The sequence below is a fragment of the Panthera onca genome, chromosome B4 (assembly GCF_046562875.1).
Source record: "Panthera onca isolate mPanOnc1 chromosome B4, mPanOnc1 haplotype 2, whole genome shotgun sequence".
Taxonomy (NCBI): Eukaryota; Metazoa; Chordata; class Mammalia; order Carnivora; family Felidae; genus Panthera; species Panthera onca.
The window spans coordinates 93882542-93898025 of NC_138345.1; the positions used below are offsets into that span (position 1 = coordinate 93882542).

Genomic DNA, 15484 nt, shown 5'->3' on the forward strand with positions numbered 1-15484 from the left:
AGGTGCCCCTCAAAATAATTTTTAAAAGTGTAAAGGGATCCTGCAACCAAAAAGTTGGTGAACTGGTTGCTGACCTACAGATCACAATGATGTTTCATTTTTATTTCTGACATTATGCATTTGTCCTCCTTTCCTTTTTCAAAAAAAAAAGTGGTATCCCAATTTTAAATTTAAAAAAATTCAGTCTCCTTTATAGTTTTAAGATTATTTTCATAATAAATCTGTTAAATGATGATAAATATACCTATAGTTGCATTAACTAATTTTAAAACTCTATAGGCCTACTACAGTCTATTCATGGATGTATTTCTGTATTTTGTTATGCAAATTACCCCCAAATACTATAAAATTCAGTTAAAAACAGACCCTCCTGAAAGCAGTGACATCCCAGTAGTAAGAGTACACCTGGTTTCCAGATCTTGGTTTCTAATAAGTTCTGTACTAAAAGGAACCAGGGCTCCTTGGAGAAATGGCTGATTTAAGGACTGGGGCAAGAAATATATAGATCAGCTTAGAGCATCTTGTAGTGCCGAAAAGTAAGAATGTGCTTAAACAAACTCACAATGATGGGACTATGTCAAAGGGACATAGGAGCCAACTGAAAGAACTCCCAGTGGTCAAAGGTGGAATAATTTGAACAAGAATTGAAGTGTAAAGTTGTATTGGATTATAACCCAGAGTATAAAGTAAGTACTCAAGGCTCCATATGGTATAAATAGGTTGTTGAATGAATGAATGAATGAATGAATAATGAAGAGACACATCTTCTGTGCAGAGTAACTCCAAATAATGTGTGTTGATACTCCCATCTTCAACAAGGTGGAACATTACTCTCCACTCCTTGAGTGTGGGCTGTGCATAATGACTTCCTTTTAAAGAGTACACTAATGAAAGGAGATGGAGAGGAGTAACTACAGTGGAGAAATCTTATGAACACTACCTCAGCCAGGTCAGTAGTGATAAGTCATATTGACAGTATGTTTCCAAGGATATGCTGTGATGAAAGGCATTTTTCTCCCTGGTTTTCTCCCAAAAACTCATAATGCCAATCTAATCATGAGAAAAACACCAAAGAAATTGCAGTAGAGGGATATTCTACGAAATTCTTGACCAGTATTCTCCCAAACCGTCAAGGTCATCAAAAACAAGGAAAATCTGGGAAACTGTAGCCAAAAGGAACCTAAAGGGATATAGCTAATTATAATAATGGTATCCTGAATAGGATCCTGCAACAAAAAAAAAGCATATTCTATAAAAACTAAGGAAATTTGAATAAAGTATGGATTTTAGTTGATAATTACATATCCGTATTAGTTTATTAATTGTAACAAATGTACCATACTAATGTAAGGTATTATTAATATATAACACCAGATGTGGAGTCTATGGGAATTCTGTATTCTCAATTTTTATCCAAATCTGAAATTGTTCTAAAAAATAAGTTTTATTAAAAAAAACCAACTGAGTCCCTCAAGTATATTTTTAAACCCAGAAATCATGTACTTCACAACTTTTACCAGATTTTTTGCTCATTTTCACTCTTAAATACTGTTACTCCTGGAGGCAACCCAAGTTTAAAAAAATCTAGTAAAAGAACAATTTGCTTGAGGGTATTGCATAATTGATTCTTATAAACAGACCTAACATTTATTTTGTCGTATTTAATGCCAACTGAATGCCTACTCACAAATGTTAGAAGGTTGTATTTACTATGGTCTTAAGTCTTTTGTTATCATTTTAAGTTTTTAAGCTTCAAGCCAGTCAAAATTTTTGTTAAAGAATACTGACAATACGTTTGAATGTATAATTTATTACTTAAGAGCCCTTTCTTATTCGAGATAATCTTACCACATTTTAAATTAATTTTTTTATTTGAGTGAAATTAACACACAATGTTACATTAGTTTTAATCTTAACACATTTTTAATAATTTAAAGAGAGATACTGGTTTCAAACAGTAATCTGTACCTCTCTTTGCAGAATAAATTTATCTTAAGCACTTGAATGGTGATTTTGGTGATCTTTTTATTACTAAAGCAAGTGTCACTGGGGCTGTATATTAGGAAAACAGTATTTATTGCCTCCAGCCCACCTATTTTCTTGTTGGAGGGTGGGGTGGAGAAGCATGTACTGGATATTTTCCCTTAACAGACATACTAGTTTTGACAAAATAAACATATTAATTTGTAGCATTTTAATTAAAAACTGAAAATGTGCATGGTAACAAACCCAATCTTAAACAATTGCAGCCTTATCAATAGGAGGAACTAAGCCTTACTTGGTTAGCTTAACCTTTGGTCTACTTATAGATGTAAGAAGAAAAAGTTGAGTTCTCTTTCCCTTTGAATTTTTAAGCAGATTTTTGAGTGAACTAGTGTAAAGAAAGAAAATATTTGAAGAAGCTAAATTAATAGCTAAATCATTTCACTAGCCTGTGATGTTCCAAACTCATGTTTTCCACTTGTGTAATCATACTCCTCTTTTAGCAGAAATAACTACCAAGTAACAAGACCAAAGAAATACCAAATACTTAGACCAAAGATACTGGTATTGGAATTGTGTATTACAGGTAATTCAGGTGTTACTCAAAGAAAATACTAATCAATGTTTGGCATCTTTTAAGGTTAAAAATTAAAAGAGCTTGGGAAAGATTTAGAATCCGAAATCTAACATAAATCTAGAAGTCTGTTCACCTTCACCCAGGTCTTTGCCAAGACTGTAAAACTTCAAGGAGTGACAATGCTTGGAGGAAATGATAACAGATTGGGTAATGACTTTTAGGCCATTGACTTGCCCAGTTAGACTCTTTGGGCATCACATTTGCTATAAAAACTGCAACTCAAATGAGTCTTTGAATATATGTAGTATGAAAAGGAGGACACCTGGTACCACCTAAGTCTTGTGCGTATACTTGCTCATTTTGACAGCCACTTCTAAGAGAAATTTTGTGCCACCATATGCTAAATTTTTAAGTTTATTTATTTTGAAAGAGCACATGCGTGAGTAGGGGAGAGGCAGAGGGAGAGAGCAAATCCCAAGCACGTCCTCTTCAGCAGGGAGCCCAATGCAGGGCTCCATCCCATGACTGCAAGATCACAGCCTGACCGGATATGAAGAGTTGGATGCTAAACCAACTGAGTCACACGGGCACCTTCCCCCCACCCCCAATATGCTAAATTGTAAAGCATTTTTTATAAGGGCACCCTGGCTGGCTCAGGCTGTAGAACATGTGACTCTTGATCTCAGGGTTGTGAGCTTGAGCCCCACGTTGGGCATAGAGATTACTTAAAGCATTTTTCACGAAATAACTGTCAGTGTTCAGACCAATAAGTAATACATTTTGAGCTCCACTTTAAAAAGTAATCTTTATAAATAAGTATTAAGTGGGGCACCTGGATGGCTCAGTCAGTTAAGCATCTGATTTCAGCTCAGGTCATGATCGCGCACTTGGTGAGTTCGAGTCTTGTGTTGGGATCTGTGCTGACAGCTTAAAGCCTGGGAGCCTGCTTCGGGGTCTGTGTCTCCCTCTCTCTCTGCCCCTCCCCTGCTTGCACTCTGTCACTGTCTCTCAAAAAATAAAACATTAACAAAAAAAAAGATTTTAAAAAACCTGCTAAAACAATAAGTAACTATTAAGTTACATATGTTAATTAGTAAAAATATAAGATTATTTGGATGTAGTTTTATTGATATGTTTTTATGTTGAAGAAATTCAGGGGCAAAATTTATCAGTAAGTTATGTTGCAGTTTTGAAACATCTAGTACCTATTTATTCATTCATCTGAGTCATCTGATGACCATGACTCTTTTCTCATAAGGTATTTTCTGCACTGGTTAGAATGCAATATATAATTACTGTATTGGAAACACCAGTAGCAACTTGTATCAGTTGGGGTTCTGGCAGAAAATAGGACACTGACAAGTGTAATCTAAAAGAATTCAGTGAAGGGATTATTTGCAGAGTGTAGGCAGGTTAAGGGAAAGGAGCAGGTAATGATGAAGCTGTTAATATTTCTAGGTCTTGAAAGGAACAGGGGAGGAAGTGTTTACCTGAACCCGCAAGAACCATACTTACTGGAGAGGGTTGCCTGATAGAGGCCATCAGAAAAGCTTTAGCAGGCAATGGAGCCACAGCCAGTCTGTTCTGTTGGTGCTCCATGCAGGTCAGGCTCCTACAAAAAGAGTAGAGTGGCTCTGGAGGGTCAAATGGAAAATAGCCAGCATTGCATATAACTTTTAAACTCAGCCATAAAAACAAGTAAGCAAACAAAGAAAAGAAAGAACATAGTAGTAGAAGTTATTTTTAAAAATTATTTTTAATGTTTATTTTTGAGAGAGAAAGAGAGCGTGAGTCGGGGAGGGGCAGAGAGAGGGAGAGGTGCAGAATCCCAAGCAGGCTCCAGGCTCTGAACTGTCAGCACTGAGCCTGATGCAGGGCTCGAACTCACAAACCATGAGATCATGACCTGAGCCAAAGTTGGACATTCAACTGACTGAACCACCCAGGCGCCCCAGTAGTAGAAGTTATAAAAACTCAGTTGGGAAGGTTTTAGTGACATTAAACAGGATTATTACAGCCAAAAATCAGCCATAAAATTCAGTTAAGCCTTAAAAGGTTTGTGTTGGTTTTTTTTTTAAATTTATTTATTATTTTGAGAGAGAGTGAGTGGGGGAGGGGTAGAGAGAGAGGGACACACAGAATCCCAAGAAGGCTCTGCACTGCGAGCGCAGAGCCTAATACAGGGCGTGAGCCCATGAAACTGAGATCATGATCTGAGTGGAAACCAGGAGTCGGTCGCTTAACCAACCGAGCCAGCCACTCAGACGCCCGTTTTTTGTTTTTGTTTTTCTTTTTTTAAAGATTTTACTTTTTAAGATAATCTTTATGTTCTTAACATGGGGCTCAAACTCACAGCCCTGAGCTGAGATCAACAGTCTCATGTTCCACCAACTTAGCCAACCAGGTGTCCTCAATTTTTTTTTAATTGAGGTAAGTTGGTATATAATATATTAGTTTTAGGTGTGCAACATAATTTGATTATTTGTATACACTGTAGAGTTATCACCACAGTGAGTTTGGTGTCCATCTGTTGCCATGTTTATGTGGTGTATCATGTTGATTGCAGATTTTAGCCATCTTTGCATTGTTGGAATAAATCCCACTTGACCATGATATATGATCCTTTGAATGTATTGTTGAATTCAGTTTGTTAATATTTTGTTGATGATTTTTGCATCTATGTTCATTATGGATATTGGCCTGTAACTTCCTTTTTTTTGTTGTGTCTGGTTTTGGTACAGCATAATGCTGGCCTTGTAAAATGAGTTTTGAAGCTTCTTTCCTCTTCAGCTTTTTGGGAGCTTGAAAATGGTATTAAATCTAATTTGAATGTTTGGTAGAATTTACCAGTGAAGTCTAGTCCTGACTTTTGTTTGTTGCAAGGTTTTCTATTACTGATTCAATCTTCTTACTAGTAATTGGTCTATTCGGATATTTCTTTATGATTTCGTCTTGGAAGCTGTGTTTCTAAAATTTACCATTTCTTCTGTGTTATCCAGTTTGTTGGCTTATAATTGTCCATTGTAGTCTCTTATGATCCTTTGTATTTTTCTGGTATCTATTGTAACTTCTCTTTCTTTTCTGATTTTATTTCAGCCTTCTCTTTTTCTTGGTGACCCTAGGTAAAGGTTTTTCTGTCTTTTCAAAGAACTAGCTCTTAGTTTCATTGATCTTTTCTATTGTCGGTTTTTAGTCTGTAGTCCATTTATATCCACTCTGATCTTTATTAGTTTCTTCTACCAACTTTGAGCTTTGTTCTTTTTCTTTTTTTTCTAGTTCCTTGAGGTATAAAATTAGATTGATATTTCTTTTGTTTCCTGAAGGAGGCCTGGATCATTGTAAACTTTCCTGTTAGAACTGTTTCTGCTGCATCCCATAAATTGTAGATGGTTGAATTTCCATTTTCATTTGTCTCAAGGTATTTTTTCTTTTTTCTTTTATGTCTTCATTGACCCACTGGCTGTTGAGTAGCATGTTGTTTAATTGTCACAAATTTGTGATTTTTCCAGTTTTCTTCTTAACTGATTTCTAGTTTTATACCATGTAGTCGAAAAAGATGTTTGCTATTATTTCAGTCTTCTTAAATTTGTTGAGATTTGTTTTGTGGCCCACCGTGTGATCTGTCTTAGAGAACGTTCCCTGTGCACTTGAGAATGTGTATTCTGCTGCTTTTGGGTAGAATGTTCTGTGTGTATCTATTAATCCATTTGGTCTAATGTGTCATTTAAGGGTGATGTTTCTTTTATTTTCTTTCTGGATGATCTATCCATTGATACAAGTGGGATATAAAATTCCCTGCTATTACTGTGTTGCTGTCATTTCTGTCTTTAGACTTGTTAATATTTTCTCTTTATATTTAGGTGCTCCTATGCTAGTCCATGAATGTATATAAATGTTACATGCTGTTGTTGGATTGATCTCTATTATTATGTAATACTCTTTTATTATGCTTTTTGTTTTAAAGTCTGTTTTGTCTGATAGGAGTATGGCCATACCAGCCTTCTTTTTTTTCCCACTTGCATGGAATATTTTTTTCATCTCATCACTTTTAGATCTGAAGTGAGTCTTTTGTAGGCAACATATAGATAAGTCTTTTAAAAAAATATCTGTGTAGCCATTATTTGTCTATGATTGGAGAATTTAGTTATTTTAAAGTAAATATTGGGGTGCCTGGGTGACTCAGTCATTTAGGCGTCCGACTCTTGATTTTGGCTCAGGTCACGATCTCACAATTCACGGGATGGAGCTCCATGTCGGGCTCCGTGCTGAGAGTGCGGAGTCTGCTTGGGATTCTCTCTCTGCCTTTCCCTCACTTGTGAGCCTGTGCGCACATGCACGCACACTCTCTCTGTAAATAAATAAAAAAATAAAGTATTATTTTCTTGAAATGATGCAAAACGTTTCTTTTCTATATCAGACAAGAGCACGGCTAAGTAATCCAATGCTATTGCAGCATTATAAATATCATTCCTTCACCACACTGTAAGATTTAAATGCATCTGCACAAGGGTGCATGGTGTATAAAAGGTGTAAGGTTGCTGTTGTCCTGCCAAGTACTTCTGGTCCCTACCCAGGTCCTAGTGCAACACTTGGTGGTCCCAATGGTTTTATCAAAATAAATCATGTTTAAAAAATAAAGCATTTAAAAAGACAAGTAAAAATGCCTCAGTAACCGTATATCCAACTCAGACTTCATCTGTTTAAATGTTCTGTTTGCCTCTTGCTAATAGACCTTGATTTCACTCAAACTGAGTAATAAGTCTTCCATACTGAAGTATCTTCCTTGCCCAATTAATCCAAAGGAAAAAAAACCCTCAAATGATTAGTAAAGAAAAATGTAGGGATTAACACACCCTTTTAATATGTTTTTAAGTATTTTGAAGGTTTAAAAAGTATTTAAAGTTTCTAATGTCTGGTGGGAAAACATTATCTGAATAAATACCCGAATGGCAAACCACTGTAAAATGTTTCAGTTGCATGTGGGGCAGAGGGGTAGGAATTCTCTTCATAGCATCCCAGCTTTGTCCACGAGAAGGTCAGAGGTACACTGGTTTATATTATTGTGACATTTGCCAGGTGATCTAAGTTGCTTTTGCTTCAGCAAGGGCTTGATTTGTCAGAAGGGCATTATGCTTGACCTCTGAATTTGGCTGACAATTTACTGATGAGATTCATAACCTTTGGGTTGCTCTGATATTTTGACATATTTGCTGAGTCCTGGGCCACATCCTAGAAGGCCGCCATAACTTCTAGATCCTATGTGGCTGTGAGAACCTCTGGATCACTTAGACTTACATTAAGCCCAGGCATTCCTGCCATTCCAGGCATTCCTCCAGAAAAATTACCAGGCATTCCTGCCATTCCAGGCATTCCTTCAGAAAAATTACCTGGCATCCCCCCCAGGAAAGCCACCTGGGAAAGAAGCTCTGGCTTCTTCCTCCCTCTGGGTGCTCTCTTGTTCTCTCCGAGCCTTCTTAACCCTTTCTGTTCTTTCTTTGATTTCTTGTTCTTTGTGTTTTCACTCATACTTTATCTAATGTTCAGCAGTTTTCAGGGTCCTCGGTTGAACTTCTTTCAGCATTGCACTAGCATCTTCGTCTTAATCCAGTTTACAAGCAAGGGCGAGGTCACATGCTGCTTCTTCCCAATGGCCCAGAAGTCTGCGTGCTTTCCATCACCACTTGAGAGGCTGAGCTGAATCAGGATTTATTTCAATAGCTCTGTCACAGTCTTGGATGGCAGCATCTGGCTTCTGTAATTTGATGAAGACACTGGCTCTCTTGGCATGCACAGTGCCCAAGCGAGGATTCAACTTAAAGGCATGTGTGAACAAGTCAGTGGCTTTCTGTAGTTCACTGTTGTTTAGGGCTTCAGTGGAAGCCACTTTTTTATCATTTGCCTGATCCGTCATTTCCTCGGTTATCTCTACATTTTCATTTCCCATTTTTTGAGAGGCATCAGTATCTGGTTCAGTCACACCTTCATTGTCAATTTCTAGATCACTTTTCCTTACTTGATGGTTCATCTATCTTTATGTTTTCCTCCACCTTCTTACTATGATTTTTCTTCCTTCATACTGTCTTCTGACTTAGTTTTTTGAGTAGCAGGTGGTATTTTACCCCCCATGCTCTCCATCCGCTCCCGCAGGAAGCGCATTTCCTCAGTTTGCAGAACACTTGGATCCTGTTTATACATTTTCACGAAGGCCTGGAGCTCGTGCACTTTGTGGGGGTCCATGGTCGAGAGGCCGTGGCAGGTGGCAGGTGTGGCTGAGGTTGTGGCTGCTGCTACTAGCTCAGCATGACCGTGTGGAAGGGCTAAAGGAATTATTGACAGATATGTATTTATTGCTATTTTGTTCATTGTTTTCTGGCTGTTTTTGTAGTTCCTCTCTCTTCATCTTCTCTTGCTCTCTTCTCTTGCGTTTTGATGCCTTTCTTTAGTGTTATGGTTAGAGGTTTTTTTTTTCATTATCTTCTGTGGATTATAGATTTTTGCTCTGTGGTTCCCATGTGGTTCATATAGAGCAGCATTTAACAGTATTTTAAGTTGGTAGCAATCTTAAATTTGAATGCATTCCGAAACTCTACAGTTTTGCTTCTCCTTCCCTACATTTTGTGTTTTTGATGTCGAATTTTATATCTTTTTATTTTGTGTATCCCTCAACCATTAATAGTTCTAATTAAATTTACTTCTTTTGTCTTTTAACCTTCCTTCTAACTTGTAAGTGGCTAATCTACCAACTTTACTATATATTTACCTTTACCAATGAGATTTTTACTTTTTTTTTTAAGATTTTTATTTTTAAGTAATCTCTACACCCAATGTGGTGCTTGAACTTACAACCCCCATGATCAGGTGTTACACACTCTTTGGACTGAGCCAGCCAGGCACCCCAAATTTTTACTTTGTGTTTTCTTATTAGTTATTGCCTTTTCTTTTCAGCTGAAAGAAGTCCCTTTAACATTTCTTGTAAGGCTGGTTTAGCTTTTGCTTGTCTGGAAAATTTGTTACCTCTCCTTCAATCTGAATGACCTTGCTGGGTAGAATATTCCTTGTGGGAAGTTTTTTCCTTTCAGCACTTTGAATATACCATGCCACTTCCTTTGGCCCGCAAAATTTCTGCTGAAAGTTCAGTCTCATGAGGGTTCCTTCACAGGTAATATGTTGTTTTTCTATTGCTATGTTTAATTATCTTTAACTTTTGCCATCTTAATTATAATGTGTCTTGGTGCCAATCCCTTTGGGTTCATCTTATTTGGAACTCTGTGCCTCCTGTACCTGAATGTCTCTTTCCTTTGCCAGGGTAGGGAAACTTTCAGCCATTATTTCTTCAAATAAGTTTTCTGCCCCTTTCTCTTTCTTCTTCTGGGACCTTTTTTTTTTTAAAACTTTTTTTAGGTTTATTTACGTTAGAGAGAGACAGAGCACAAGCAGGAAGGGACAGAGAGAGGGAGACACAGACTCCAAAGGAGGCTCCAGGCCCTGAGCTGTCAGCACAGAGCCTGTTGTGGGGCTCGAACCCACAAACTGTGAGATTATAGCCTGAGCCAAAGTTGGATGCTTAAACTGACTTAGCCACTCAGGTGCCCCAGGATCTTTTTTTTTTTTTTTTTTTTTTTTTAATTTGTTAATGTGCATTTACTTTTGAGTGAGAGAGCGCAACAGCATGAGTGGGGGAGGGGCAGAAAGAGAAGGAGACGGAATCCGAGGCAGGCTTCAGGCTCTGAGCTGTCAGCACAGAGCTTGACACAGGGCTTGAGCCCATGAACCATGAGATCATGACCTGAGGCGAAGTTGGGTGCTTAACCAACTGAGCCACCCAGGCGCCCTGCCCTGGGACCTTTATAATACGAATGTTGGTTTGCTTGATTTTGTCTTATAGGTCCTTTAAGTTGTCTTTACTTTTAATTTATTCATAGATTGATTGACTGCTGCTCTATTTGGGTGAGTTCCACTACCCTGTCTTGCAGGTCACTGATCCTTTCTTTGCCTTCATCTAGTCTGCTGTTGGACCCTTCTAGTGTATTTTTCAGTTCATTTATATTCATTCAGCTGGGTAACATCCATCTGATACTTTCTTACATTTTCCATCTCTTTATAGAAGTTCTCATTGTGTTCATCCATTCTTCTCTTGATTTGGTGAGCTTATGACCAGTACTTTGAACCCTTTATCAGATAGATTATCTCATTTATCTCTGTTTCATTAAGGTCTTTCCTGGGATTTTATCTTGTTCTTTCATTTGGAACATATTCCTCTGTTTCTTCATTTTGCTTGTCTTTCTGTATTTGTTTCTATTTATTAGGTAAATCACCTTTCTTTCCAAGTCTTGAAGGAGTGGCCTTGTGTAGACAATGAACCTAGATGAGCCTATTGTTCAGCCTTGCTCTAGCTCTTGGTTGTTTCTCAAACCTTTGTGATTGTCTGAGTAGCCTGATTTATTCTTCAAAGGTCCCAGTTGATGAGAATGTGCCAAGACCTGCCAGTGTTACAAGGGAGTGATCTCAATCATTACCTGGTTTCAGGCTGATTGGAAGCCAGATCTGTAGGCTTTTAATGTATGCAAATACATACAGTCCTGTGGGACTACAATCATAAACCCTGCTGACTTCTGGACCAGCAGATCTGGAGGTGTCCCTTGGGTGTGGCAAACCTGAAGCCTGTACCTACTGGTCCTGGGGATGTGTTTCTGTTTGCTGTCTTTGCAGTACCCCTGGTGTAATAACCTGTCTAGAACTAACTGTTTTTCTGATTTTTATAGTGCTGTGGAGCCCAGAAATGCAAGCCCCTTTAGCAACCAGGGCCAAGTGATCAAGGGGTGTCCCCTATGTGGACTATGCTCACCCATGGGTTTTAGAGAGGCTGAGGGGTGCCGGGGTCAGAGTAAGCCTTAGTGAGGCAAGGAAAGAGTTTTGGGGGGTGGAGGAATGCCTGTGGCCTTGGCAAGGCTGTGTCTGCATGTGCCCACCTGCAGTAGTAACATAGAGGGAGAGTACAAAAATGGTACTTGCTGGTACTTCCCTCCCCAAAGAAACTCCCAACTGGTCCTTGCTCCTTTAGCAGATACTTTTAAGATTAGTGAATAAATCTTCATATATTATCCAGTTACCTCTCAAACTACTGCTTACTTTTGCACTGGGTCTAGGGATAAGTGAGTCCACACACAAACCCCTCAAAAGGAGTATCTAGGATCCATACAGCTCCCCAGATCCCCTGGACATAAACCTTCTTGGTTTCCAAAGCCAGATATTTTTATCCCTCTGTTGTAGGTCCACACTTCAGGGAGAGGCTCTGGTCTGTGAGATCCCTCCCTATTGTGGGTGGTTGTAGTGGGGTTGAGGAGGTAAGACCATGTTTCTGCCTCACTTACCTATCTTGATGTGGCCCTTTTATCCCTTATGGAGGGAGCTGTTCAGATGGCTAGTTTTCAGTTCTTCTTTAGTGGGAATTGTTTCATATGTAGCTGTAGATTTTGTGTGTCTATGGGAGGAAATAAGTTCAGGCTCTTCCTATGCCACCATCTTGGATCACCTCCTAAAAGTTTTTATTTCGTATTAAATGTTTTACTTTGGACTCACAAGGTTAGGGGCACCTGGGTGGCTCAGTCCGTTAAGCGTCTGACTTCAGCTCAGGTCATGATCTCGCAGTTCCTGAGTTCAAGCCCCATGTTGGGCTCTGTGCTGACAGCTCAGAGCCTGGAGCCTGCTTCAGATTCTGTGTCTCCCTCTCTCTCTGCCCCTCCTCTGCTTGAGTTCTGTCTGTCTCTCTCTCAAAAATAAATAAACATAAAAAAACCAGACATGTAATGGACTCACACAGTTAAAGATGCCTTTCTCTTTTTTATGTGTTTTACTTAGGATTAACTGAATATGATTTTTAAAACTCCATGGAGTCATTACTTTATATTTCTAAGTATATAAGAGCTTTTTTGTTGAATCAATCCCTTTGTTCCTTTTAGTGCAAATATTTCAGATTTAGTTTAGTCCTTGAATTACTTCAGTTGAAAGAAAGCTCAAAGTCATCTCATCAACTTTTTGACCAGTAGTGGAATCTACTGAACATTGCCAATGACTGGTAACTCAGTTCTTTGTTAGATGAGATATGTTTTATTCTCGCTGACTTCTTATGTTTTGGTTCTTACTGTTTTGGTTCAATTTCTGTTTCAGGAGGAAGTCAAGTCCGTTATTCCATGAAACAGACAGAAATTTGAAGATAGCTGATTGTTTCTACTCTGCTTTTCCTTACTGCTAAATATTCATTTTTCTTTTTTTTTTTTTTTAATTTTTTTAATATTTATTTTTGAGAAAGAGTGCGAGCAGGGGAGGGACACAGAGAGAGGGAGACACAGAATCTGAAGCAGGCTCCAGGCCCTGAGCTGTCAGCACAGAGCCCGACGCAGGGCTCGAACCCATGAACCGTGAGATCATAACCTGAGCTGAAGTCGGATGCTTAATCAACTGAGCCACCCAGGCTCCCCATAAATATTCTTTTCTTTAAATTAGCTTTCCATGGTTTTTGCAATCTTATCAATGAGACACCTCTTCTTATCCCGTGTCATCTTAAATCATTCTCTTCCCTAGGCTTTTGTATAGCATACTCTTGGAGATATTCTTATGGGTTCTTGGACAGTGCCTATCCAGCTCTTTTGTGGACTTCTCTTCCCTGCAGTTCCCTTAAATATTGGTTTAATTTTTCTATTTCTGTAGGTTTAACTTTTCTTCTCACTGGGCAGTCTCATCTTGTCCCATGCTTTGCATCCATAAGATGACCCAGATTTGTATCTCCAACTCAGATCTTTTTTCCACCTCCATACCTGTGTTTCTGTTTGCCTGTTGGCCATTTCCATTTGGATATCTCATAGGCATCACAGTACATTCAAAATTGCTTAATCTTGTGTCCTTCCTGTGTTCCCCAGCTCAGTGAGTGTACTGTCACCTGAATGAAAATGTGAGTGCATTCTTTGAATCTTGCTTTCCTTCCCAGTTTAATCAGTCATCAAATATTACTGATGCTAACATTTACATTTTGCTCTAATCCGTCTTCCTCTATTTTCAGAGAGATTAAAGAAGAATTCAGATTTCTGGGGGTGCCTGGATGGCTCAGTTGGTTAAGTGTCTGACTCTTGATCTCCCCTCAGGTTGTGATCTCATGGTTTGTAAGATGGAGCCCTTGTTGGACTCTGTACTGACAGCATAGAATCTGCCTGGGTTTCTCTCTCTCCCTCTCCCTGCCCCTCCCCAGCCGGCGCTCGCTCTCTCTCTCTCTCTCTCTCTCTCTTTCTCAAAAAATAAATAAACTAAAAAACAAAACAAAACAAAAAACAAACAAAACCAAACCCAAAACAAAAAGAATTGAGATTTCTGTTGTCCTAAAGCCCATGATATTTTCATTTTATCATGCTGCCTTGCTGGCATTATCAGAGATTCATACTGCCTTCTGCTAGAGGAATTTAAAATGCTAAAAACAAAGCCTTTTATTTTAGGTTCTGATATGGTATTTTAAAACATATTAGGATAGTAGAGCTGTTGTAGGCCATTTATCAATTATATGAGAATTAAAGTCTTGCTTTAGCTGCATTCTGCCTTATATTTAGCAGAGTTCATAATTTCAGAGAATTCAGATTTGGAATATCTGTGGAAAAATATCTGTGGAAAAAAAACTTTTTTGGATTTATTTATTTATTTTAGAGAGAGAGAGCAAGCACGAGCTGGGAAGGGGCAGAGAGGGGAGAGAGGGAGACACAGAATCTGAAGCAAGTTCCAGGCTCCCAGCTGTAAGCACAGAGCCTGATGTGGGGCTCAAACCCACCAACCTGTGAGATCATGATCTGAAATGAAGTTGGATACTCAACTACTGAGTCACCCAGGTGCCCGTGCATGTGGAAAAATTTCAAGACTTTGACCAGAATGTCATATGTACCTAATTATATGAGACTAATATTCTTTGTAGCTAACTGTTGAATTAAGTTTACAGATTTTTATGTTTATTTTTTAATTTTTTTTTAATGTTTATTTTTGAGAGAGAGAGAGAGAGACAGAGCATGAGTCGGGGAGGGGCAGAGAGAGAGGGAGACACAGAATTCAAAGCAAGCTCCAGGCTCTGAGCTGTCAGCACAGAGCCCGATGAGGGGCTTGAACTCACAGACTGCGAGATCATGACCTGAGCCGAAGTTGAATACTCAATTGACTGAGCCACCCAGGCGCCCCTTTATGTATTTTTTTAATGTTTGTTGTAGAGAGAGAGCGAGAGCACAAGTGCAAGTGGGGGAAGGGCAGGGAGAGAGGACAGAGAGGATTTGAAGTGTTTTGTGCTAACAGCAGAGAGCCTCATGTGGGGCTCGAACTCATGAACTGTGAGATCATGACTTGAGCCGAAGTTGGATGCTTACCTGACTGAGCCACCCACGTAGCCCCAGATTTCTTTTTTAAAAGGGAATTAGCATAGATAGCTTTTCAGCCAGTACTGGTGAAAAAATATTATGAAAGTGAGACAGGGTAAAACATCTTAGAAATTCTCACTGTTTTCGGGATGCCTGGGTGGCCCAGTCGATTAAGCATCCGACTTGATTTCAGCTTAAGTCATCGTCTTATGGTTGTGAGATTGAGCCCTGCCTAGGGCTTTGCACTGAATGTGGAGCCTGCTTGGGATTCTCTCTCTTCCTCACTCTCTGCCCCTCCCTAGCTCATGCTGTCTCTCTCAAAATAAATAAATAAACATTAAAAAAAGAGAAATTCTCACTGTTTTCTGTAGATATTTGCTTTCTCCACATTTGCTTTTAAAAAAGGAAGAAATAGTCTCATCATTGCTTTAAAATTATGTTTTATCATAAGAGTGCTCAGAGGGAATATCCCCAGTGATCTTAGCTATACTTTTGAATATAGCTCTTTGGCATTATGTTCACCTTGGTTGATCGATATCTCGAG

The 15484-nt window shown here is 38.8% G+C and overlaps 1 protein-coding gene and 1 pseudogene across 3 annotated transcripts in view; one reads left to right on the forward strand and one right to left on the reverse strand.

Annotated features, from left to right (window-relative positions):
- Positions 1 to 15484, forward strand: part of FRS2 (fibroblast growth factor receptor substrate 2) — a 110782-nt gene that overhangs the window by 61971 nt on the left and 33327 nt on the right. The gene's annotated exons all lie outside the window — the stretch shown is intronic.
- Positions 7688 to 8797, reverse strand: LOC132694083 (hsc70-interacting protein-like; annotated as a pseudogene).